Genomic DNA, 27,691 nt, shown 5'->3' with positions numbered 1-27,691 from the left:
GTGAAGAAACACAGAAGAAATCAAAAAGGAAATAAAAAAAAAACTGTTGAGGAACAGTTTTTTATTTCATACTATTTGTAGAACTCTTTACTTAGGATAGAGTTAATCTTATGCATATAAAGTTAACTGAAATGAAAAAATAAAGTTAATCGAAAATAGATTTTAGTGAAAAATAAGAATGGGAATAGGCGAGGGAGGGTGAAGAAGGGTCAGAATGAAGGTGCGAGGGCAGGTAGGGTGGGAAGAATCACTATGTTCCTAAAGCTGTGTTTATGAAATGTGCTAAGTTTGTACACCTTAAACAAGAGGTTCAAAAAAATTACAATGATTTCAACTCCTAAAAAATAATACTTGATTCTTTCTTCATTTGTTCTAAGAATTAGTGCATAATTGTAAGCTGTATGTTGTTAAGTAAATGATAAAATAAGCTCATTTTCATAACTTAGAATTTCACTTTTCAAAGGATAGACCAATTAAATATGTTTTCAGTAATTACTACAAAATGTTCTTTTTTAAAACGATGGAATTCTTGGGGCAGGTACTGTGATGCAGTGGGTTAGGCTGCCACCTACAACACCAGTATCCAATTTGGGAGCCAATTCCTTTCCTGGCCGAGTCACTTCCCATCTAGCTCCCTGCTAATGTGCTGGGAAGCAGAAGATGACCCAAATACTTGGACCCTGCACCCACCTGGGAGAGCTGGATGAAGCCCTTGGCTCTTGGCTCCTGGCTTCGGCCTGGCCCAGCCCTCACAGCTGCAGCCATTTTGGGACTGAACCAGCAGATGAAATATCTCTCTCTGTGTCTTTCTCTCTCTCTCTGTAACCCTGCCTTTCAAATGAATAAACAAATCTTTTCAAAAAATACTTCTTTTATTTACTTACTTGAATGAGAGAGAGAGAGAACTCTCATCTATCCACTGGTTTATTTCCCAGATGGCCACAACAGGTAGGGCAAGGCTAGGTTGAAGGTCTCCCACATGTGTAGCAGGGACCCAGTTGCTTTGAGCCATCCTCACTGCCTCCCTAGGTGAATTAACAGAAAGTAGGATTGGGAGCAGAGGAGCAGGGCTCCAAACCAGTCACTGCAATATGGGATACAAGCAGACCAAATGTCCACCTTTTACCTTTTTTTTTCCCCAGTTAATTGACCTCAAGTGGGTTTTATCTTCATCATTAAATATGTTGGTCTTTTTTTTCATTCTAGTACTCAAATTTTTAGAGGGCAGATTATAGCAATTCTTTCTCTGTCCTATAAAGTCATACAAAGCTAAAAAAAAAAAAAGCTTCAGAGTGTTACATTCAACATAATTTAATATAAATTTTCTACAAACAAGAGAGTAATACAGAGAGAAATATTAGAAGATATTTTTCCAATTTCCTAATTTTACATGTAGGGATTGCACAGCAGCGCAGCATGGGAAGTGACTTGCTCAAGATCACACCGTGTATGACAGCGGCTGAGTCAGGATTGCAAGAGCTCCCCTCTTTCTTCTCTAGGCCATTCATCATTATTTGGCTCTACAACACTATGTAGATACGAGATGTATGACACGGCATGGGAGCTCTACAGACACACGCGCACATAGAACACTACTCAGCAAGCAGTGAAGCACTAAATCGACTTCCAGTTTTTATTAAGGTTATCCTTCTGTTAGTGATTGAAGGTATATTAGCTTAGTGGGCCATGCAATAGCTGTAGCACCACAACTAATGGACTGCCAAGAGATGATTTAATAAAGAGGCCCAGCTGAACAATGGTGTAGAAGTAACTCTGACAACCTGAGGCTTTCTTCTGGTCAAACGTTTTATATCTGTAAGTGACATTTTCTTAAAAAAAAAAAAAAAATGGCCTAAGAAGATACTCTCAGAAGGTTTCACTGCAATAACAGTAGGCCACACATTCTTATATAAGTTCACATTCTCCGAGTTCTTCAGATGTGATTAAAAAGAGAGAAAACTCTGAAAGGTCTGGTCCCCAGATCCTTCCACAGGTACCATTTATAACACGGTTAGAGATCTAGTTAAACACCACACTCAGCAGCAACTAAGTGTGTATTTCTTTTCACTAAAGTAAAATACAGAAAGAGAGATACCTTGTAAACATTGCTCTCTAGATTTTACTCCAAAACATGAGCAAAGGGGGGATGAGGGGCGTAGGCAGAGCCAAGGAGAAGTTGAAACAAAAATGTTCATTGAATACACATTCATTGGTCCATCTTTACAACACAGACAAACTTGCACTGAGAGGAGAAAATGTATGCAGGGAGCTATGGTCTGCAGTGAGAAATACATTTAAGAAAATTTTTGAATCGCCTACATGCAAAGTTCTATTACATCTAATTATTCATAAAATACCTCTTGGCAAGTAGATTATAAGGAAGACTGAAATATCAGGTAACAGTTGGGTCAGAAGTTCTGTGGCCACTTTCCAGCTATTCTTCCGATTAACTGAAATTTTGATCAGATAGCCAGTAAGTTAAGATGTTGAAAAGATTCTTCCAGAATATAAATGAGAATGTTATTGAAACCAGCCTTCCTTACCTACCCACAATTAGCTTAGCTTCAAGATCCACCCTGTGGATACAGTTTAAGACTTTTTAAGACGTCTTTTAAACCTGCTTCCTCCTCTTCTCCTCTAATTTTCCTTTATCTTTCTAAGCATCACGTTGAAAGAGGTTTATTTTCTTTTTTAGAAAAAAAGTGGATGCTTTTTAAAAATGTATTCCCTTAACTATTCTTTACATCTACTTTCTAATCCCCAACTCACTTAATTAAATTCAGTGTGAATTTAAATTGCAATTAACATCTTTTGAGGGATTACATGTTCTAATCACAATTAGGCAGTGAATATCTAAAACACATACATTTTGTTATATTATCTGAAATGCAAATTGGAGTCCAAAAAAGATGTTTAATAAAAATGTAAAATACTGAAGACTTTATTATGAAACCTAAGGGACTAGAAATGAGATTTAAAAGAGTGAAAGTACTCATACAAGTATAAAAACAAATTGCTTCACCTCTAAAACCCCTGGAAATGAACCCACTTGACTCCTATTTAACCTAGCTTCATCACGGTTTAAAAACTGCCTTCCAAGAGGTTTTATTAAGCAAACTGAACTTCATTTCCTTCTCCCTAATCAGTAGCTCACACAGAAATACTGCATAAAGTTGTGTATAGACAGGAGACAAAATCTGGTTTTCTGACCCAAGGATATACAACAGAATGGTTAGATTCTTTTACTTAACTTTTCCTTCAAAAACCATTTCAGAAGCAGAAGAAAAAAAACAATATTTACTGAGCATCTCCTATGTGCCAATGTTATTTTATTTAATTCTCAAGATAACCCTAGGAGATAACTACTGTCACTAAGTCGTAAAACACTGATTGATGACTTGCCAGAATAGTAATCCAGAAACAGAGATATGTCTCGTATTTTTGGAAATACAGTCAAATAAACACTTGAAGGTGGAAAGAGGAATGGAAATTAGGGTATATAGGGTAAGCCTTCCACAAATGCAGTGTTTTCTTTTTTATAATTCACCATGATTTTGAAATTATAACCTGTTTACTTAGACCTTTGTTTTTAAATTTTTATTTATTATTTTCCTTTTCTTCGAAAGGCAGAGATACAAATAGAGGTCCTCTATCCATAAGTTCCTTCCACAAAAGCCCACAACTATCAGGGACAGGCCAGGCTGAAGCTGGGAGGCCAGAACTCAATCCAAGTCTCCCCCACAGGTGGTAGGGGCCCATACCCTTGATCCATCACCTGCTGCCTTTCATAGTGTACATCAGAGCTGGAAGCTGGATTTGAAGCGGAGGAGCAGGGGTAAAGACCAGGGACGACCTCATAAAGGATGCACGTATCCAAGCAACGTACTAACTGCTCTGCCAAATGCTCACCCTAGGACTTCTTTTTAACATTAAGAGAATTGTAAGGCCTATGCAAATATTCAACAATAATTTTTTAACTATCATTGGGAGTAAAATCTTAAAGTTGTCAGAGGGAAAGCGATCCCGTCTGGAGGATGGTGTCCTAATAACCCTCTTGGGATTGTGGTTTGGAATAAAAGAATCGTTCAGGGTGCTCTGAAACTTTTTTGAAAAGCAAAGTTGAATGGAGAACCCAACCAGAAAGACAGCATGGTTGCTGGAGAGGCTAATGGCTTCTAGAAAGACAGAAACCAATCTCGCTGTTTCCCAGGAAGTCCTTTTCCTAAGATAGTCATCGTTTTTCCAACTCTGGCATTTCTTGAGCTGCTGCTAAAATGATGACATGGGCAGGCTATAAAGAGACACAAAAGGTTGCTGGAAGCAGGAAGTGGGTCAGGAGGAGCAGAAATCACCACTGGTGCTGGAGGTTGGAAATTAATCTCAGCCTGCCATTTCTCAGGGGTGCCAGAGAGCACGTGGAGAAGACTTCCTGGAGAGCAGTACCAGGGAGAGGTGAGAAAACGCCAAGGGCACTAGGTCCCATGGACTTGGAACACTTCTATCTGAGAACTATCATCAACTATCATGAATTCCTCCTGTGTATAAGAAACTGGGAAATATTTTCTTAATGAAAGAGTGGCATCTGTCCTTAAGAACATTTCAACCTACAGGAGAGTAGAGCATGAGTCAAATCCAAAGCTACTTTAAAGGGAACCAGGAATTCCTTTAAAAGCAGAGAAAGTTGCTCGGTAATGGGCTTCTTTCTGTGTGCAACGGCCAAGCTTGGAACAGAAGAATAACTGCTCTGACATCACCAGCATACACACCCTGAGCTATCTGCTGGGTGGGAAAACAAAGATGTAAGAAAGGCGTAATCCTTTGACTACTTCTTTACCTATCCCATGCAATGCCTTTTCTTCGAAGTCTTAACAACTTAACAACTATTGTTCAAACTTAATGCATTATTGAAAATGTGACATTTAAAGGATGCACTCAATCTCTCTTGAAAATGAGAGTGCATCTTGAAGTATTCCTGGGGGCCTGTATTGTGACATAGTGGGTACAGCCGCTGCCTGTGATGCTGGCATCCCATTTGGGCACTCCACTTCCAATCCAGCTCCCTTGCTCATGGCCTGGGAAAAACAACAGAAGACAGCCAGAGAGCCCAAATGTTTGAGCCCCTGCCACCCATGTGAGAACACAAATGAAGCTCCTGGCTCCTGGCTTCAGCCTATTTCAGCCCAGGCTGTTGCACCCATTTGTGGAGTGAACAGTGGACAGAAGATCTCTGTCTCTCCCTCTCTCTAACTCTCCTTTCACGCAAACAAATTAATTTAAACAAAAAGAAATATCCCTAGATATACTTCTGACTTTGGGATACAGATGCACACGTTGTACATAGATACATACATTCATAGTTATATTCACATACTTCTGTTTTCATACATCTATATATACACACATATCTACACACTCACATATATACATATCATTTATGTACACATGACAAATATGTGGGTAATTTGGAGATGTTACAAAAAGATTTTTGCTTGAACTATAAAGAATCACTTAGATAGGATTGGTTTCTTTCCACTTGATTCTAAATGTTTAAAGTCAAATGCACCATTATCTTCTTGGAAAAGAGTCTCTTTTCTAATATAACACAAGATATTAACCTCAAACTTCAACAAAGTTTTCACCAGAATATTAAAATGATGTTTGTGTATTTATATTTTTGATGAAAGCAATCATTTGAATTCATTTTCAGCAGATATATGGTAAACATATCATTAGCCCATGGAGCCTATACTTGCCCAACTGCATTTGCTGACCTGGATAAGCTCTATAAAATTCCTCCCTGTAAATCTTCAAAGTACTACTAATGCAAACTGGTACATCCTTAGGGAAATGCACTGGCACTAATAACAATGATCACCACACTCTCAATTCCTTAATGTGTGCCAGGCATGGGATGCATATATCACCTCTACATAACTCATCTCATGCAGAGGTGAAATGTCAATAAAGTAGAAAACATGACAGGCATGTATTTAAATAGTGCCCAGTTGAGATGGTCTAGCAGTTGAGATGCCTGCATCCCATATCAGAATGCCCGAGTTCAGACCCTAGCTACACTCTGGACTCTAGCTTCCTGGGCTGCAAATGCAGATCCTGGGAGGCAGTAGTGAAGGCTCAAATATTGGATTCTTGTCACTCACATGGAAGACCTGGATTGAGTTCTCGAACTCCCAGTTTCAACCCGACCTAGCCCCAGAACATTGAGTCCATGCCACTAAGTCACTGGAGAGTGAACCTGTGTGTGTGTGTGTGTGTGTGTGTGTGTTAAATTAACTATTTTTTTTTAACTTTCTAGGAATATATCATAGCATTTTATTTGAAGAACTTTTAACTCCTTCAGTTAAATGATATCTTTCTGGATATTTTTCTGCATCAAATTCTGGTTAAAGCTAACGTCATTCTCATTTGTTCAAACTTGGTTAAAAAGACAGATAAAAGCTTCGGTACACTGAGACTAAACAACCACATATATTAAAATAGTGGCCTCATAACTGAAAATGACAGTTGTTACAATAGCAATTGAGTACAATCATATGGCTAACTTTAATGAGTACTCACTCTCTGCAGAATAAGGGAATCATATTCATTATCCACCCTCTTAACATTCATATTATACCCATTTTACAACTGAGATAAAGTAATGTTTCTAAAATTAGAGAGAAATTAGTTAGTAGAGTCAATACTTGAACAGCCTGTAGATAGCAGAGCCTATTCTCTTTTTTTCTTAGAGATTTATTTATTTATTTGAAAGGCAGAGTTACAGAGTGACAGAGAGGAGAGAGAAAGACAGAGACAGAGATAGAGAAATCTTCCATCTACTGGTTACTCCCCAGGTAGCAGAAGTGTCCAGGGCTGGGCCAGGTCAAAGCCAGGAGCCTGGAGCCTCTTCTGGGTCTCCTGTGTGGGTGCAGGGGCTGTCTTCCACTGATTTCCCAGGTGCATTAGCAGGGAGCTGGATCAGAAGTGGAGCAATCGTTGCTCATATGGGATGCAGGTGCTGCAGAAGGGAGCTTAACCTGCTGTGCCACCATGCCAGCCCCTATTCCCACAATCTTTAACACGTTAAGGTATCAACAAAAACCTCAGCTAAACAGAAAATGTCTGAGGCATCACTTGTAACAAATTCCTAAACACAAGAAGATATCCCCTCTGACCCATCCAGCCATTTGCTCACCTCCACCTCCACCCTCTCCCAGAAAATAAGTGCATGTAGTTTTCTAAATCTACATCAAAACAAAAGGAAATAAAAGTGATGTTTTAATAATAAAATGTAAATCTATTATATTTAAAAAGAACCTTTTATAAAATACAGGGGAAGAGGAGAGATGAGTATTAGAGAGAAAGGAAGGTGCAAACAAATGCACTGCTGTGGGCACTTTAGCTGGGCACCATTGTGTGAGTGTCTCAGGTTAAGCCCAGTCAAGCTGAGCGTCTGTTTTGGAAAACACTTCCATGTACTCTGCCCATACACACCAGTGGTACAAAGGAAAGCAAGCCCAGAAATTAATTAAGAAATGAGGGGCTTTATACAGTACTTCCTCATAAACTTCCTCTCTAAGAGTGAAATCTTCCTACAGATTTCCTTACCTCATTTACATAACTGTGCAGGCCTATTCTTTTTTTTTTTTTTTCTTCCAAGCCCCTTTGCCCTTTCAATCATGAAGCATATTACTCCACTGTCAGTGCAAAGCAGTTCCTAACAACAGGGAACCCAGCTGGGATAGGAAGAGGGCAGCGGGCTCATGCATTAACATAATAATCCAACTGTGTTCCCATAGGCCCTTAGGGCAGACAGCATATTAGGTAGGCCTCCTGTGCAGGCCCTGGTGGAAGCTGCCTTATCACCTGCCTATCAACCTGTGGCAGCTATCGCTGGCTCAATAGCACCAGCTCCTGCCAAGCAGTGGTGCCCAATTACCTTACTACAAAAGACAGAAATCCATTTTTCTATGTCTGTTTAATGTACTCAATGCATTTCCTTATTTGTGATTTGAATCTACATTTCTGCATCATTTCTGGGGGACTGACTTACTACCTTTTAACTTTTAAAAGTCCAGTTGTCTAAAGGACATTCTGCCACAGTAACCAAAAATGAGACTAAATGTGAATTTCAAATTTAAAAAAAGCCCAAGTTGCTAAGAAGCTAACTGCTTGGTCCCCAGTGGTCTGAAAATTCTTCAGTGAGTACAGGAGGACCAGGGTGTGAAGAAGACCTGATTCGCAGCATCCAGGGGACAAAAGTGAGAAGACTATCACACCGATGTCTTCTTTAAATAAATGTAGTTTTTCCTCTAATTCAAGCTATCCTTTTTTTTTTTTTTTTTTTTTTTTTTTTTTTTTTTGACTGGCATAGTGGACAGAGAGAGAGACAGGGAGAAAGGTCTTCCTTTGCCATTGGTTCACCCTCCAATGGCCGCCGCAGCCGGCGCACCACGCCTATCCGAAGGCAGGAGCCAGGTGCTTCTCCTGGTCTCCCATGGGGTGCAGGGCCCAAGCACTTGGGCCATCCTCCACTGCACTCCCTGGCCACAGCAGAGAGCTGGCCTGGAAGAGGGGCAACCGGGACAGAATCCGGCGCCCCGACCAGGACTAGAACCTGGTGTGCCGGAACCGCAAGGTGGAGGATTAGCCCACTAAGCCGCGGCGCCAGCCTAATTCAAGCTATCCTAAAGTTGCCATAAAGCATCACCCTTCCTTCCTACTGATACCTTTGTAGAAAGTATGTGGACTTAGCATTACAATGGGCTGAAAGAGTAGAAAATCCAAAATAATCAGATAAAATCATTTTTCAATCTCAAACAACTACTAAAGAATTTTTTTAAAGCTTGTCCATAGGTATGCTTCTTACTGTTTGCATGTATGAAATATGTGTTTTATTTCAATGTTGTTTGGTTCCTTTGCTTTCTGTGTGATTTTCTTTCCAAGCTATAATGCCCATCACTAAGTAAAAGCCAAGGAGTCTATTTTCCCATAAAGGCACAATTACTATATGTTACACAGATCACCCTCAAACACCCTAGCAGATGTCTGAAATTATAATGCACTTCAGTGAATTACTCACAATAGACTCATTCCTTGAAATTTCCCCTTAAAAAGTTTGCAAAGAATGTGCATTATCTGAAATTTAATATAGAAAAAGCATGCTTTTAGAGTATTCTAAATTATGGTTTTTAAAAAGAACACAAAGCTACCAATTTGGCTAAGAAAACATTCTCTGCAGATTAAGCATTTCTAAAAAAAATTGGGTTTCCAGAAATGTTACATTTTTGCTTTTTATGGGTATTTTAATAAAAAATGAATTCTCCAGTCAAACAAAAGCACATTTATCTAGCATTTCTATGAATTTTAAATGTTAAGGAACCAAGACTATTATTTAAGCTGACCAATCTGATCTACTTTATGTACATTCTAATAATTAAGTAAAAGTTAAGTATTGAGGACCATATCTACAAAAAGCACTGATTTTCACTGGTACAGTTAACTCTGTCACCTTAGCATTAACAGTTGTTGCAGATGATGGTGACCACTCAGCATCTTGTCAGTTCGTTGGATTATTTCTATACATACCAGAGAAGGTATTATATTAAATAAATACTCTCATTATTAAAAACTGTGCTGGCTTTTTAACCAAACAACCTAGGAAAAATTCAAATAAAAGAGAAAAAAAACTTAATTTTTTTTATTTTGTAAAGCCTGAGTTATTTAATAGTCTCTAAAAAATACACTCTATTATATGTTGATGGGAGTACAAAAACAAAACACTAAACTCTATTATAAATATTAATGTTTATGTATGTGTTAAGCAACACAATTATACACATCCCCTTCTTGATCTTTTAGGGATACCAGGGGATTTTTATTTTTCAGAAATCTGTACATTTTAACCAAATATAATGCATCTCCCAAGTCATTAAATATAGAAACTTGATTTTTGATTAAAAAACAATCAACAACAGCCATGTTGGTGGCAGGATAAATAGTGGCTTAGACTTTATCACTTTAATTCCTTAAAGGGGTACATTTCCACTCTAGGGTAAACAAAGGAAAAGCATTTCCATAGAAAAGAAATCTAGTTATTGCAATAGTAAGAATCTAATTTTAACTTAAATAGCAACTGACCCAGCTAGAACAATTTGGCCTCTAAGGGATGGCACAGAAAGCAATAAGGACAGAATTGCAGTGTCATTACTAGCGTTCAACTCTGGATGAGGTTAAAAGTTAAAAAATACAAAAACTAAACATACACGAAGGAAAGTGTTATTTAAGTTTTTAAGTGGGAGTAAATCCGAATAGAAAATCCTGTGAAAGAAATACTTAGATTGCAAGGTGGACAGATCAGTTGTTAAATCTACCCCACCCCCAGCAGTTTCTTTTGGCTCTGCCTTCCTGTGTTTGAAATAAGCCACATCTTCATTTTGCTTCTACCAGAGCCTTGCCTTCCCTCCAGAGAATCACATAGAAAAGAACCCTCCTCACCCAATGAGAACGATCTGATTCTTAAGGACTTTATCTACCCAGGTTAATTTGGTAGTGGAGATATGGCTTCCGAGTTGGTTTGCAGCTAGTATATTTTGACATTTCTGCCAAGGATATGATTAAGTATGAGATGCCGAAATTACACGTTGAAAAAGATGCCATTTTACTTTGTTTCTTCCTGAATAGCCCTTCAGCTGTTGAGGCACATACATTTTTCCCCAGGCAAAATCCCCAGGCTAAAATAACTGAGCCTCATATCTTCAGGAAACCCAGCTTCCCAAACACGATTCTTCAGTATCTGATTATCTACTGGCTGTAGTTTCATTTCATATTTAGTCATGTAAATCTACTAGAGAAAAAGGAAAATGAATTCACTTAAAATACTTCTTTTCTGTCAAATCTCATAGTGAACACAACTTATCACAATATTTCATTTCCTTTTAAAAGGTTGAGCTTTATTTTACCAATAGAGTTTGAAGTCATGAGATTCAAACGTGATCATTTTTGTACCCAAAATATAACTTTCCTTCCAGGGCTGCCCTCTGAGTCGCATGCTACCTCGCACTTGGCACTGGAGAAAGGACCCTCCTGTCTGGCAAAATCTAAACCCATCTCCTTGCAACCTCAGCCTCCCAGGCAACTCAGAGTCAAGACCACCATTCTAAACAGCAGCAGATGTTTCAAGGCTATTACGCCAAACCTCAGGTGAGGATGAATATAACTGAATTAGATCTATAGAAGTTTATCAAACAAATGAAAAAGTAAATGAATAAATAGCACAAAAGAACCTTCAGACCATCACAGATCTGAAAGAAAACATTAAGCTTATATACTCAACCATGAAGCTTTTAAAACTTAGAGGACTTAAATGCATATTAAATCATAACATCCAAACAAAGCCAACTGAATCTACATTGCAAACATTTTTATTTAGCACATAATTCTATCACAAAGAAGTTCCTGGATTACCACTTCCACATCCACTAAAGTACTAAGTTATTATGCATTGTTTCTGAAAGAACATTAAACAGATCTTAATTTTTTGCTCTTACAATCTAATCTTTAATTCAAATCATAACCATTCTTGGAAAGCTACAAATACCAAGAATTAAGAACTAAAAGATGAAGAAAAAGAAAATATGAGAGGGTAGAGGAAGAAGCAATCAATGTAAAAAGAAATCTATGAATGTAAAAGGTAGAGTAAGTATAGAGCAGAAAAACAACACTCTTCACTACTTCAAACTGAATGATAACTCTTCTCAAAGCATAATTGAAAGCTGCTCTGTGTACAGTGTGTAGAAGAGATGTCCCACAAAGAGATGATAGAAAGAGTAACAGTCTAAAGAGTAAATGGTGGTTGTGGGGATGGCTGGGGTGAGAGGATGGAGGAGGAGGGAAGCAGAAGTACACACGTGTGTGCAAGCATCATTTCCCAATCCTGGGTAAAAACATTAAGATGTAAGTGGTCAGCAACAAGGGTAATTTCTGTGAGACATGAAGAAGAGTTACTTTGCAGCCTTCCCCTTAGCAAATACCCACTTAAAATGTGTTGCTTGGCTGTTGCAGAGAGTAGGGGAGTGTCTTGCAGGTGAGGTGGAACCAGGAGGCCCACATGGAGTTCCCTTAAGACAGAAGACAAGGGCCAACGCTGTGGCTTAGCAGGTAAAGCTGCCGCCTACAGTGTCGGCATCCCACATGGGCACCTGTTCAAATCCCAGCTGCTCCATTTCTGATCCAGCTCTCTGTTATGGCCTGGGAAAGCAGTGGAAGATGGCCCAAGTCCTTGGGCCCCTGCACCTGCGTGGGAGACCTGGAAGAAGCTCCTAGCTCCTGGCTTCAGATCAGTGCAGCCCTGGCTGTTGCGGCCATCTGGGGAGTGAACCAGCAGATGGAAGACTCTCTCTCTCTCTGCCTCTGCCTCTCTATAACTCTGCCTTTCAAATAAATAAATAAATAAATCATAAAAAAAGAAAGAAAACAAAACACAATAAAGTGTTTTGTTGCATCTACTATTAGACCTTAGCCCTGGAAATGTGACTCTTAATCCTCAGATCAAATCTTGAAACAATCAATGCTAAGGAATTGATGATATTGTGGTATGCATGGGGGATTTATCATTACTCTGAATAGTACTTGCCTAAAATAGTCCACTAACTGGGGCTGAGGAATATTGATGGACCACTAGCATAAGTGACTCATCTAGCATTCAAAACAGGAAAAGAGATCACCAACTTCTTCCGTGGGAGTGACTGGTATTGTTCACCATGAGGGTAGCCACTCAGGTGGAAAGAGTGAAACACAGACCACCCTTTGTCACAAGTAACATCAAATTCTGCTCTTAAAAAAAAATACAGCTGCCTCTCCTGTTCTTTGTGCAAGAAGCTCATTTTATTCTGGCTTCAATACTTAAATCTAGAAACCAAGAGATAAATCTATTAATCCTCATAAACTGTTCCTAGGAGCTCCCTTTTCCTCAAGGAGTTAAAAGGAACCATGACCACTACACAAAGAACATAGAATCTCTGTGCTAAATTGCTAACACATATCTCCAATTAGATTCCAAGACATTTTTACAGCTTTTATGCCAAGTTTATATTACTAGATGTTAAAGAATGTGTTGTAGCCCTTAAATGCGCTAAGGCTGCCTAATCATGCTCTTGGTAACAATGGTTCATGACTCTATCTCAAGAAAAGCAGGAAGGAGGTTTACCCATGCCTTTGCTGTTACATGGTAACAGGAATTCAAATAAAAACAAATGGCAAGGTCAACCAAAATCCTTTATTCTCTCTTCTGATACCCTCTTCCAGAGGCTAAGACGTCAAAAGTTAGAATTAGATTTTTACCTGTTCTTGGAATAAATGCAGTTAAATGCTTTTAGAGCTTCTAGAATTCAGAATAATGTAACATAGCAAATACCCTCATATTCAGATTGTATTTTTCCAACTTGTATGTCTAAACAATGTAAAATTGGACCTATAAAGCAAACAGGTAAAGAATAATGAGAAATTTTTAATTAGCATTTCATTAGTAACACTATTGTGAAAAGAAAGAGGTCAACTATTAATAAGGTACAGATTTCCCACCACTGGGATTTATCCTGAATTCATTTTAGGACCAAGAAGCTGTGATCTAAAAATCTCCCCTCAAAAAGTTAAAAGTTGAAATAATACTGCTTAAAAAGTAAGGATTCTGGATTTTAGAACATCTCTTTGTACGTGTAAACCATGTAGTTCCCAACTATTGATTTATAATTTCAACTCAGAACCACAATGCTCATTTATTTTCTGAAAAATGATGACACACGATAGTGTATCTGTTTTGGATAAGAATAAACAGCTTAATGATTTCAAACAAGCATGTGAGTTTCCTTGCATCTCTCTTTTTTGCTATGTGCTCTGCTCAAAACTACACAAAAGAAAACATATCAAAACAAAAATATACTCACTAAAATTTAAGGTTACTCCAACAAAGGGGTTAATTAGGGAAACAAATTTTCTCAGACTGTTAATAATGGGAACGACACATACTATGTGCCCATAAGTAATTCTCAGGTATCTTTGATCTTCAGCCCCACGCGGTTTCTGTTGCCTACGGTAGCCTGGCCTCTGGGACTCTCTCAGAACCAGACATCTGGCTACTTTGTTGTTTTAGACTAATCTCCTCCCAGGAGAGCTCAAGAAATGACACCAGGCAAGGAGGGTCCTGGCAAGGGAAAAAACATTACAGTATTAGCAGATTTCTTTTTGAGTGGACGAAGAGTATCAAAATTGTCTTCAAATTTCTACAGGGGTCTTAGGAACTCCTCCAGTCTGTTGTTCTACTCTGGCATAATTTAAATAGGATGTATGTAGTAATCTTTAAGGCCCATCCATCATCTTTCAGAATCCAGTGAATATTAATCATCAGATATTACAATGTGCAGGAGAAAGTTGTGGGGAAAAATACAAATCAGACTAATTCTTCACCCATCTGTTAGGGTTGGGTGATGACTGATAAAACAAAGATTTTAATTGTCAGCTGAAGGTTTACACCAAAATTGTGGGACAATGTCTGAGATTTGCAAATATGGTTGCATGCCTCTCATTATGCCAACTCCCTATCCTTCTTTTCACTGGGCTTTTTTTTTTTTTACCAGAACCTTACCTACCAAACTACCAGAAAAGTATACTAAGAAAACCAAGAAGAAGCAAGAAATGATATAAGCTTAAGAAAAAAAAAGAACAGGAACAAAATGTTATATTTTATAGTGACAATATCATCAATATTTTTCCCAAGGCAACAAATAATGATCAACATTCTGTTGCCTTTTTCAGGATTATTGTTCAACTCCCAAAATCCATAAAATTAGAGAATGAAAAAATAATTTACCACTTGCTACACAAGCAGAATATAAGCCACGTGGGACAACTGCTTAATTTGAAAACGTTGATATTTTAGCATAAAATCACATTTTATTCATGTCTAATACATGACTAAAGATTTAGATAATATGTGCAATCAAAAGTTACACTGAAATACAATATTTACATTATACTACAGGTGATGGAAAACACCTGATTGCTGAAAAACCCAATGCACAAATCTCATCTATTGTTAACAGAAATTTCTTGTTTATGTTTCAATTGTTTTTTATAATAATAAAACACAATTATATAGTGACTTCTACCTTGTATTGATATTTCAGAGATTAACAATTTCAAACCCTATTTTATCTTAATACTACCATCTACTAACCCTGCTATCATAACACTACCTAGTCCAGTTACCATGATGAAGGTGAACAGATGACAATCCTATGCAATAATAATTCAATATAATATAATATTTTCTAAGTAGAATGAAGGAGTTATGTTAAGTGAAATAAGCCACTCACAAATGAACAACTATTGTATGAGCCTACTTCTATGAGGTTTCCAGCTGACTGAACAGACAGAAAGTAGAATGGTAGCAGCAGACAGAAGGGAAGTGGAAGTGGGCGCAGACAGTTAAATGTAATGAGTACAGAGGTTCAGCTGAGGAAGATGAAAAAAGTTCTGGAGATGGATGCTAGTGGTACTTTCACAATGATACGAATGCACTTAATGCCACTGAATTGTACTTACAAGTTTTTAACATGGTGAATTTTATGTTATATATATTTTAGCACTACTCAAAAAATTCTTAAGTATAACATAAAAACTCAAAAGACAAGGAGAATTCAAAGAGTGTTTTTTTAACTGTGTTTCTTTGATCAAAGATGCACAAAGTTTACAAAAGGCTCCACAATCACACTTTGTAGGTCTGAATGACCAACACACAAGAAACAAAGACAAGCAGAAAAGCAATCCCCGGATACATTAACAGATGGATCTCAGAAAGAAAGTTTCTGCAAGTTCCCCTAGATGTCTGAAGTTTTGATCTTGGTATTAGGAGTACTGCAGCCAAGTAACAACATTGCTTCTGAATAGTAATCAGCATTTCTAGAAGAACCCAAAGGGTAAGAAAATTTAAGACAACCAAAGATATATTTTTACAATACTATAATTGTAATAGACTCAAAGAGAAATCCAACTCTTAAAGTATCTAATAACTATCATAGCATTCTAAATTATATTCGGGGTAATTTCAATGTTAAGTGTAATTTATTATATTATTTGAAAATGATATCATTATATATTCTATATGAGTTACGATCAGTTTTAGCTGCATACCAACAAATAACAATGGGTTCTATAAGAAAGATGTTCATTTTTCTTCCATGTAAAAGAAGCAAAGAGGTAAGCAAGGCAGGGCTGGTATGGCAGCTCCTTAATGTAAAGGACCCACAGTCCCGTTTTTGCTGTCTCAGGATCTTTAGCAGGCTGTTTCACAGCCCCGGAAGGATCCTGAAATTCTAGTCATCCAATCAACATTCCAGTAAGCAGAAAAAGGAAAGAAAAATGCAGGTCACAGCACCTCCTCTGAAAGAGACATCCTAGACACAATACAGAACTTTCATTTATATCTCACTGAATTTAGCCATGTGGCTAAATATAATACCAGGAATCTTGGTAAACATGGTACTTTAGGTGGGTAGCAGTGTGTCCAGCTAAAAGTTGGCATTGTGTTCTAAAGATGAAGGAGGAATGACGGAAGAAAGCAATCTGAGATTTCCAACGCATATTTTAACTAATATACTCAGTTAACCGCAACTACTATTGCAGTTTAATAAGTAGCCTCAAAAGGGTGGGGGAGGGGTGGCACATTCATTACTGGGATCAGATGAGAACAATTCAGTTGAAAGTGGGAATTATCAAAACATCACCATATGAAAATAAGAAATTTAAGATTGGGTCCATTTAAAATTCAATTAAAGACATTAAGGAATAAGTAACCTTGCATTGAACTGAATTTCCAGAAGTATGAATTGAGTATTTAGTAAATGAATCAAGGAGGTCCTTCCATTGAATTAACATTCATTATTGGCTTAGACAGAGTTAAATGTAATCTTAGGTTTGGAATGAAGTCAATGATTTTCCACAATTCCATTCCCATCCTTTGCTGTTGCTGGAAAACAAAATGTAGGAAAAGAAGCAAAGGAGTGAAAGTTAGAATAACAAGCCAATTTCCTACAGTTTCTTGCTCAGGTCCAGTGGAGACATGCATGTATAGAGTCACCCAGGAGAGAGTTTCGGATGACTCTGGAGATTTTTGAGTTAGACACATAGCCCAAGTTCCTCTAGCTCCTCGGCTCTGACAACATCCAAAACAAGATGGCAGTCACTGATTCTGAGGGCGCTTTGCAAGCAGAACTTGGAAGAACAGGTGACTCGGCTGCGGAGTGAACCTGTGATCACAACAAAACAGTCACACAGGCTGGAGGAAACTCACCAACACCTTAGTGCTGAGGGAAGAATGCCTAAGGGACCCCAGTGCATCTGCTCCACACAGACCCCATGTGGAAGGCAACCCTCTGGGCTCGAACCCCAGCAGAGACAATTACTACAAGAGCAGGCTGGCCAATCACTACAGTTTCTGGAAGAAGACACAGGATCAGGGAAGCACATACTTTAGAAATCCAGGCTGAGGACTGGGAAATCTGAGTGGATGTCCCACTGTGGACTGAAGAACAGTTATGCCCAGGAGAAGACTATAATGGCAATGCCAAGAATAAAGATGGTAACACACAGGTGTCAGAGGGCCATGCAGTGTCCTTCAAAGAGGCCTGCTTGCTTGAGACCTGGTTAGTGGAGAAACTAAAATTCACCAGGAAAGAGTAAAGTGAGAATGATGAAAGAAAAGGAGAAAATGGACAAAAGAGAGAAGAACTCAGCAGATGGAGGCATTGATTTTAAAAATGCAAAGATAAAAATGAAGAATCTGTGTAAAAAAATCAAATAGACTATCATGCTTTTCTTTCTTCCCAGATTTATGCAGTAAAAAGAAATGTGTGAAGCAATGGGGCAAGGAAGAGAGAAAATACTAAATCTTTTTCCGGATATCAAGATAGAACTACAGTTTTTCTACATTGAGGTGAAAAATATCACATTTAACTACTAACCCCTGAAGTAATAACATAATATTCAATAAGACAATTCAATACTCAGCTAGAAACTGTAGGTCATTCAAATAAGCTCCCGAGAAAGCAATGATTAATTTATCACCAATTAACTACAACCAGCAGACCATTCCAATCACAAATGCTTTAAAAGCTGGATCTATGACAGCAATAGTAATAATATAATTGCATAATGTTTTGCAATTCACAAAGCATGTTCACACATGTTAATGCAATCATTTAACAGGATAACACTAAGGAACATAGATCTGTTGCCAGGAAATACATTATATGACCTAACCAACACTGTGGATTTAGGGGTGAAAGTGGGTGCTACCAACAGCCTTTCTAGCACTGCACTTAATTTTCTTCTTTTACTTAAATAAGCATAAAAGGAAAAATATGTGCATAGTGCCTTACATTTTCAGTTACCATTTATGTTTGTGAGAATGGGAGACATTTGCAGCTGTGTTTCTGGGTGAGATTGGCTTCCTGGCGGAATTTGGATCTGTGAGACCAAAACCAATTCGGGACAAAAGTCCTCACACTGAGGGGCAGGAGGAAATTTCAGCTCTTGTCCAAGGGGAATAGGAGTCCCCAAGGTGAACATGGAAAATGTCCCTGTGTCTAAGGCAGTGATGGTCTTTTCTTTAACTTTACAACTGTCTCTGCCCAGGACCTGTCCGTAACACCCAAGTCTTTGGTCATTACCTTTGGATTTTGCCTCTGTGGGACAAAACAAAGCAATAATTGTGCCAAGAAGTGACCATAAGGAAGCAACTTTTCCATCAAACTATTAACCCACCTGCAATTCCTTCCTTTACCAACTTCTGTCCTCCTTTCCTGGAAGATAAGTCTGTTCCACCAACCAGGGTATGGGGACAGGATTTCTGGGCAGCATCCTTTCATCAGCCCCACTCATAATGATCTTTCAGCTAGTTTGTTAGCTTAACCCCACTGGGAAGGCCTTTTAAAAATGCTCTATAGGTGGGCATTTGGCCTGGCAGCTAAAATGTCAGTTAGGACCCCGTATCCCAAATTAGAGTACCTGGGTTCCATAACCAGCTTCCAGCTAATGTGCACCCCAAAAGGCAGCAGGCTACAGCCCAAGTACTTAAGCTTCTGCCACCCGCATGGAAGACCTGGATTGAGTTTCCAGCTCCCAGCTTAGCCCCATATGAGGCTGTTACATGGTTTGAAAGAGTGAACCAGTAGATGCAAGCTCTCCCCATCCATCTGTTTCTCTCTCTCCTCTCTCTCTTCTACCTCTCTCCCTCTTTCCCTGCCTCCCTTCATACATAAATAAACAAAGCCCCATCCACCAGAAGAGAAGCTGAAAATCTCACATCCAAGGGCCAACTTTCCAACCAGAACCTGACTCAAGTTCTATAGGCTTCCCCAGCTCTTTCCCCACTCATCCTATTCACTTATTCACACTCACTGGTGTATGTTCTCACCAGTTTCCTCCCATTTCATTACAAATCCCTGTGAAAGCAGACTAGGTCTGAGTCCCTTTGAACTCTAGCTCCCCACTGATCAGGATGTAAACACAGTCGTCTGACAAGTGCCAAGTGCTGAATAACCTGCTTTACGTCAACAGAACACTGACATTCATCCCTCGGAAAATTTTCAAGCGAACCACCTTTTATGAGGAACCATCACAAGATCTAGATCTTACACATTTGATGTCTGGGGTTCTGTAGATCTGGTTTGACATAATGTATAATCAGAGAAAAGTTATCTTAGACAGGGGATTGATGACTTGAACAACTACAAAATCAGGATAACATAATGCCAATCCTACCTACTTCATGCAATTGTTGAGAATTAGAAAAGAGAAAATACAGATTAAGTATCCCTATCCAAATGCTTAGAATCAGAAGTATTTCAGATTTCATGAGTTTTACACATACTTGAAGATATGTACACACTTCACTGGCTGATCATCCTTAATTTAAAAATTCCAAACTCTAAAATGCTCCAAAGGTCAAAACTTCTTGACACATGAGCATTGTGAATTTTAGATTATAGATGCTCAAGCTGTAAAAATAAAAGCATTTAACAAGGTGGGCACAATAACTTAAGATGTATTTGTCACAATGACAGATGGCCTAAAGAAGTATTCTTACATATTTAAATGCTATATATTGTAAAACTTCCATAAAAAAACCATTTATTTTAAATCAGAAAAAGGAATTCTCTCTTTGTCATATATATATATATATATACACTCATATATTTATTTATCAAGTATCTACTAAAATCTTTTAAAATCCAATTAATTTTTCCCATACAAGACATTCACTTGAGTACATAATTAAACATCATTCAAAATGAAAAAAGGAAGAAAACAGGTTAAAGATTCCACTCAAGTACTAGAATTTCTATGTATGCTTCTCATCACACAATAGGCTTGTGAATGAACAATGAATCCTTTACAGAGGTCTTTTATTTCCTGCAAAGCATTAGAAGTTTTATTTCCTTCCAGGCATTATGCCAGCCATTAGAGGGACTGGCCACCATAAGGCTTCAACAAAGCAGAATGAGTGTGAATAACTGAAAACTACAAAGATATTATAAGACACAAAGGATTGCATATTTGATTTTCCTAGAAAGGCTTGATTTTTCTATAAAAAGCTTACTTAGGGGCCAATGTTGTGGTAGAGCAAGTTAAGCTGTCACTTGCAACGCCACCATCCCATGTGGACACCAGTTCGAGTCCTGGCTTCTCTACTTCCAATGCTGCTCCCAGTTAACATGCCTGGAAAGCAGTGGAAAATGGCTTAAGGCCTTGGGCCCCTGACCCATGTGGGAGATCTGGATGGAGGTAGAGGCTCCTGGCTTTGTTGTGGCCCAGGCCTGGCTATTGCAGCTATTTGGGAAGTGAACATGGATGTAAGATCTCTATCTCTCTGTCTCTCCTTCTCTCTGTAACTCTTTAAAAAAAAAAAAAAAAAGGATTTATTTATTTATTTGAAAGTCAGAGTTACACAGAGAAAGGAGAGGCAGAGAGAGAGAGAGTAAACAATCCACTGGTTCACTCCCCAGATGGCCGCAACAGTCGGAGCTGCGCTGATCCGAAGCCAGGAGCCAGGAGTTTCTTTCGGGTCTCCTACATGAGTGCAGGGGCCCAAGGACTTGGGCCATCTTCTACTGCTTTCCCAGACCACAGCAGAGAGCTGGATCAGAAGAGGAGCAGCAGGGACTAGAACTGGCGCCCATATGGGACGCCAGTGCTTCAGGCCAGGGCATTAAACCACTGAGCTACAGTGCTGGCCCCTCTAACTCTTTCAAATAAATAAATCTTAAAAAAAAAAAAGCTTATTTAACATAGTACAAAGAATAAGTGAATATGAATTATGGCCTTTTCATTACATATTTAAAATAAGACATGTCTAGGACTAGATTTAAAGAAAAGTCTTCAAAAATATTAAAATACTCAAATACATATATTGTGGGCCAGTGCCACGGCTCACTTGGCTAATCCTCTGCCTGCGGTGCCAGCACCCCAGGTTCTAGTCCCGGTTGGGGTGCCGGTTCTGTCCTGGTTGCCCCTCTTCCAGTCCAGCTCTCTGCTGTCGCCAGGAAGGCAGTGGAGGATGGCCCAAGTGCTTGGGCCCTGCACAGCAGACTTTAGAGGAATACAGATTAAGTACGTGCTAATAACTCCACTACAGAAATGTAAGCAGATTTGATGATGGTTTATTTTGACAAGGACTAACTGTAAACTCAAATGACAGTTTAGGCATAGTGGTCCCTGTTGCTCTTGATGAGGAGAGTTGCAAAAGTTGAAAATCATTTTCCAGACTAACCTTATGCACTCAAGCAAAGATTAGTATGTTAAATGTGCTGTGCTTCATATAGTTAGTCTCTCCGACCGCTTTTCATAATTAAATTATCATGGTCTGCCTATTGGAGAAAGTGTACCATTTGCAGAGCAGCTTGAATGTGATGCAAATGTGATTACACTGAATTTCTCAGGGTCCACATGTAAAGGATCACTCAACGAGAAGCACAACAGGTCAACCCCGGAAAACTCCCATAACAGGATTTATTAACAGGATCTAAACTAGACTCCCACCAATGAAAAATGATGTCTAAACTAAGACTGTTTAATTCTACCCCATACTTATTTCGGCACAGTAAATACATAAAGATCTCCTTGAAAGAGAAGAAAAATTCAGTTTTGGGAATTAGTTCTGAAATATGGTTCTGAACAACTCTTAGGACAATAATATGAATAGGAGGAAACTGAACCATTCTCTTGTTTCCCCAAACCCTCTTGTGCCATTTTTATTATAGATACTACTTTACTGTATTAAGGGGATACAAAGAAAAGTAGATCTTGCAAAAAAATAATTAAAAAATCAGTTGAGAAGTAAAATACATACAAAGACAACTGATTACAGGTAAGTGTCACAACACAGGTACACACACAAAACTCTTCAGTTGAAGGAAGAAAACATTAATTCTGCCAGGACCTCTGTCTTCAGAGGGAAAGGGTCTCTGAGCTGGGATTGACCGTTGAACAGGGCTTCCAACTGGTAGATATGAGGTCGGGACTGGACTGTAGGCGTAGATGAATTCATCAGGCCACGTGAAATGACCACAGGCAGCAGATGAATTCATCTGAAATCAAAGTTTTCAAAGTGGTGTGGGGCCAACACCACAGGACTGTCTGCAAGTGATGGGAGGCCAGCAAAAGGTCACAGGGTTGGTTCAGATATCACAGGAGGTGGCTGAAGAGGCAATGCGGATCGCAGGTGTCCCCTACAGTCTAACGTAGTGCTTCTCAACCTGTGGTTCACAAATCAATTCTGTGACTATGGATTAGCACTTTGCTTTCCAAAATAAATGGGAAGAAACCGAGACAGGCATTGAGAACAGGTGGAAGCAGATGGGGGAAGAAAGGAGAGGAGGGAGTGGATTACACGTACTGTAATGAGATTCTGAGAAGCTTTGCAGATTCTATCTGTGGCTATGGGTTTTTGTTTTTGTTGTTGTTTTTAATGAAAATAAAATAAATAAATGAAAATAAAATAAAATAAAGGTCCACAGGGACCTTTAAATGAATGTGGCACTTGATTAGAGTGTGTTTCAGCCCACTAGATATGTTCAGTGTTATTTTGGATCCGAGTGTTCTTGGCCATGATTAATCTTATTGAAATAAGCAGGCTCTTCTCATTGGGTACTTAAAAGACAGAGCCTACTGTCTCTATAAAGTGAGGAAAGTTTTAAATGGTTATTTCCAAAGTTTGGAGCAGTACAGTAAAATTCAAGCTTCCTTCTGTTAGCCTACTCTTCAACTCCCATGTTCTTAATAAAAACTCTGCTAGACACCATGTGAAAGATACAAATATGAGGCAATATTCTTTTTTCCAAGATTTGTTTTATTTATTTGAAAGGCAGAGTTACAGAGAGAGAGTGAAACATAGAATGATTGTCCATCTGCTGGTTCACTTCACAAAAGGCCGCAACAGCCAGGGCTGGGCCAAGCCAAAACCAGGAACTAGGAGTTTTATCCAGGTCTCCTACATGGGTGCAGGGGCCCAAGGACTTGGGTCATCCTCTAATGCTTTCCCAAGCACATCAGTAGGGAGCTGGATCAGAAGCAGAGTAGCCGGGACTTGAACCAACACCCATATGAGATACTGGTACTATAAGCCAAGGCTTAATCTGTTAATCTACAAGACTGGCCCCAGTGTAATATTCTTTTACATGGCATATAATCTCATAAGAATAGTTTAGAAAGCATAGACGTCTTCAATTAATGCAATAAAGGAGATTGTTTCACCAAGAAGGAAACAGTTTAAACTGACAGATCATCTCCTCTCATTTATATAGATTCTTATATGTATTTTCTCTAAATATTTTCATTTAAAACAGCTCTACCTACACACAAGTGTTAAAAATCTGAGGAAAAAAAATAGAGAGAGGGAGAGAATACCCCAGGTTATAGAGGTGGTTAGAGCAGGGTCAAAAGAAGCTGAGTCTTCTGAGGTTTAACTTACTGGTATTTCCACAAGTCTATGGTTTACTAAACTTGGAGAATGGGTTTCCTACTTTTTAAAAATATTTATTTATTTATTTATTTATTTTCATCAACTTGAAAAGCAGAGCAACAGAGAGAGAGAGAGAAAGAGAGAGAGAGACTAACAGAAGTATCTTCCATCCGCCAGTTCACTCCCGAATGCCTGCAATTGCCAACGCTGAGCCAGGCTGAAGATCGGAGTGCAGAACTCCACCCAGGTCCCCCATGTGGGTGGCAGGGACCCAAGCACTGGAGCCATTACATACTACCCCACAACATATATTAGTAGGGAGCTGGATCAGAAGTGGAGCAGCTGGGACTCCAGTTGGCACTCCAATATACTATGCAGGCATCCCAGGCAGCAGCTAACCCACTGTGACACAGTATTCACACCTAGATCCCCTATTGTTTACAGAAATGTGTAACTAGCATATAGTCAGTGTATACATATGCCACAGAACTCTAAAAGGTTCATTCCTTTAATTAAAAAAAAAAGGTAAAAATAATCACATTCTGGGCCAGCATCCTGGCATTCTGGGTTAGGCTGTTGCCCCAGGATCCATGTGGTAGACCCAGATGGAGTGACAGGCTCCTGGCTTTGGCCTGGCCCAGCCCTGGCTGTTGCAGCCATTTGGGGAGTGCAGCAGCAGATGGAAGATCTCTGTCTCTCTCTCTCTAACTCTGCCTTTCAAATAAATAAATAAATCCGAAAAAAAAAATAAATTCTCCATAATAAGAAAAAAAATCAAATGTTAATCAGATTAGATTAGCTAAGAGAAAAGCTAAAAATGTGTTTAGTGTTTCCTCAAAATCACTAATGGATTTCCCTGAAAAGGAAATCTGGTATTCAAAATGTAGCTAGTTAACATAAATCAAATTATCAAAAGCAAAAAGCTTTGTCACTTTAATATATGCAGATTTTCTGATACTGAAAAAGAAGAATTAGATTAATAGCAAATATTCAATGTTTATTTAGGGTGGAGGGTGCATGTTACCAGAAAATGTTTGTGGCTTAGTTGCTTATTGCAAGGAGCTGGGATACTTTTCTAAAGTTTCACAGTTTAGGGGAAAGAGCATATAAATCCACTCAAACCCTTATATCTGCTTCTAAGTTCTCAAAGCAATCTTTCAACTACTAATTTAGCTTCCTATGCCCTTTCATTATCAGAAGGGGTTACTTTGGATATCTGACACGAGTATTCCAGGTTATGACAGGAAATATTTATTCAAAAATATTTAGGATTAACTATAACACAGACTAATAAGCTTAGATCACCCAGTTTATTAAATTTATTTAATAGCCATCACCTTGTTAATGTATTTAAACACCATATTATACTGCAATTTTCTGTTTCATACCTCCTACTAAACTGAAAATTCTATAAATATACTATACACACTCCAAGCTATAGCAAGTACTCAACATTTATTTTTGAACAAAGTTAGAGAATGAGTAAATGTAGTAGATAAAATTCTTGAGAAAGCCATGGCAATGACTCAAAAACACAAGTGATTTTATCAGTGACAAACCTCTGAAACAATGATATAATGTTGATGTTTGCTCCATTTGTTCTTCCACAGTTTGTAAGTACTTCCATGTGCAAATTCACGAGATGTTTGTAAGCAATCCTAGGAAGTAAGTATGCGAATATGGCTCCTCAGGTGGCAAACCCAGGCTCAGAGAGGCCCAGGGCTTGCTGAGATCAACAGCTGAGTGATAGTAAAAGCAAGACTCAAATCCATGATTTGAGCTCATGCCAGGGGCATCCTTTGCTCAAGGTCCGGGGACCCAGCAGCAAAGGTACTAATATCGTGCCATGGTATGTTGAGCTGTAGTAATCTCATTTCATCCAAGATTAAGATTAAGATTAAGCCTGGTTCTAGTGTCAGAGTTGGACTGAAAAGGTAGAGGTCACACGGCTTTAGCTATAGAAAGAAGAGGACTCAGAAGCTTGTAGGGCTAAACAAGGTCTTTCAATTCTTTTTTTTTTCCTTTTTTTAACTTTCATTTAATAAATATAAATTTCCAAAGTACAACTTTTGGATTATAGCTGTTTTTCCCCTCTTAACCTCCCTCCCACCCGCGACCATCCCATCTCCCACTCCCTCTCCCATCCCATTCTTCATCAAGACTCATTTTCTTTTTTTTTTTTTTTAATTTTTTTTTATTTTTTTTTTAAATTTATTTAATAAGCATAAATTTCCAAAGTACAGCTTATGGACCACAATAGCCTCCTCCCCCACACCCCGTGTCTTCCCTCCCATCCACAACGCTCCCCTCTCCCACTCCCTCTTCCCTTCCCCTTCACATCACAATTAATTTTCAATTATCTTTATATACAGAAGATCAATTTAGCGTATGTTAAGTAAAGATTACCACATTTTGCTCCCACACAGAAACATAAAGTGTAAAATACTATTTGAGTACTAGTTATAGCATTAATTAAACACCTAAGAGTAATTGTGTATTAATTACAGAGCTCAACCAATAGTTTTAAGTAGAATATAAAACGCATCTTTTGCATTGTTGTGACTTCCCCCCCGACCTCCCTCCCTCCCGTGGCCCTCCCCTCACCCACTTCCTCTCCCCTCTCCCCCCTTCATCACATTTCATTTTCAGTTACCTTCATATACCGAAGATCAATTTAGTATATACTAAGCAGGGATTTCAACAGGTTGCACTCACACAACCGAACCAGGTATAGGGTATTGTTCGACTAGTAGTGTTGTTTTTGAGTTTCATACATAAACATATTAAGGACAGAGATCCTGCGAAGGGAGCATGAACCCAGTGACTCCCGTTGTTGATTTAACAATTGGCACTCTTATTTATGACGTCAGCAATCACCCGAGACTCTTGCTATGAGCTGTCTAGGCTATGGAAGCCCCTTGATTTCACCAACTCTGAATTTGTTTAGTCAAGGCCATATCACAGTGGAGGTTCCTTCCTCCCTTCAGAGAAAGGCGCCTCTCTCCTTGATGGCCTGATCCTTCTGCTGGAGCGTTGTTCGCCAAGATCCTTCATTTAGATTGTTTTTTGCCACCGTGTCATGGCTTTCCATGCCTGCGAGACTCTCATGGACCTTTTAGTCAGATCCGAATGTCCCAAGGGTTGATTCTGAGGCAGGAGTGCTGTTTTGGGCATTTGCCATTCTATGAGTCTGCTGTGTGACCTGCTTCCCCCGCAGGATCATTCTCAACCCTTTTGATTCTATCTTTCATTATTTGCTTACACTGGTCTTATTTGTGTACTCTCTTCGACACTTACCCTATCTTTTGGATCAGTTGTGTATTTATATTTGTCTCTTTACCAAGTGTGCTGGCATTGGAACCTGCCTCCTTGGTAAGATTGAGTTGAAATCCCCTGGCACATTTCCAGTTCCACCATTGGAGGTAGGTCTGATTGAGTATGTGCCGTCCTATATATCCCCTCCCTCTCTTATTCCCACTCCCATGTTCCACAGAGATCAATTTCCTATTAATTTTTAAACGCTTAAGAATGGTTGTCAGAAGACCAACTTATTACATACGAAATAAAGATTTTAACAGTTTACACCCACACAAACACACAAAGTATAAAGTACTGTTTGAAGACACATTTTATGATTAATTCTCATAGTACAACTGATTAAGACAGAGGTCCTACATG

The 27,691-nt window shown here is 38.8% G+C and overlaps 1 protein-coding gene across 14 annotated transcripts in view; it reads right to left on the bottom strand.

Annotated features, from left to right (window-relative positions):
- SLC10A7 (solute carrier family 10 member 7) overlaps positions 1-27,691 on the bottom strand; it is a 290,444-nt gene that overhangs the window by 222,611 nt on the left and 40,142 nt on the right. The window lies entirely within an intron of this gene.

This window comes from Oryctolagus cuniculus, chromosome 8 (assembly GCF_964237555.1).
Source record: "Oryctolagus cuniculus chromosome 8, mOryCun1.1, whole genome shotgun sequence".
Taxonomy (NCBI): domain Eukaryota; kingdom Metazoa; phylum Chordata; class Mammalia; order Lagomorpha; family Leporidae; genus Oryctolagus; species Oryctolagus cuniculus.
The sequence above is the reverse complement of the archived record's forward strand: the minus strand, read 5'-3'. Positions and strand labels throughout refer to the sequence as shown.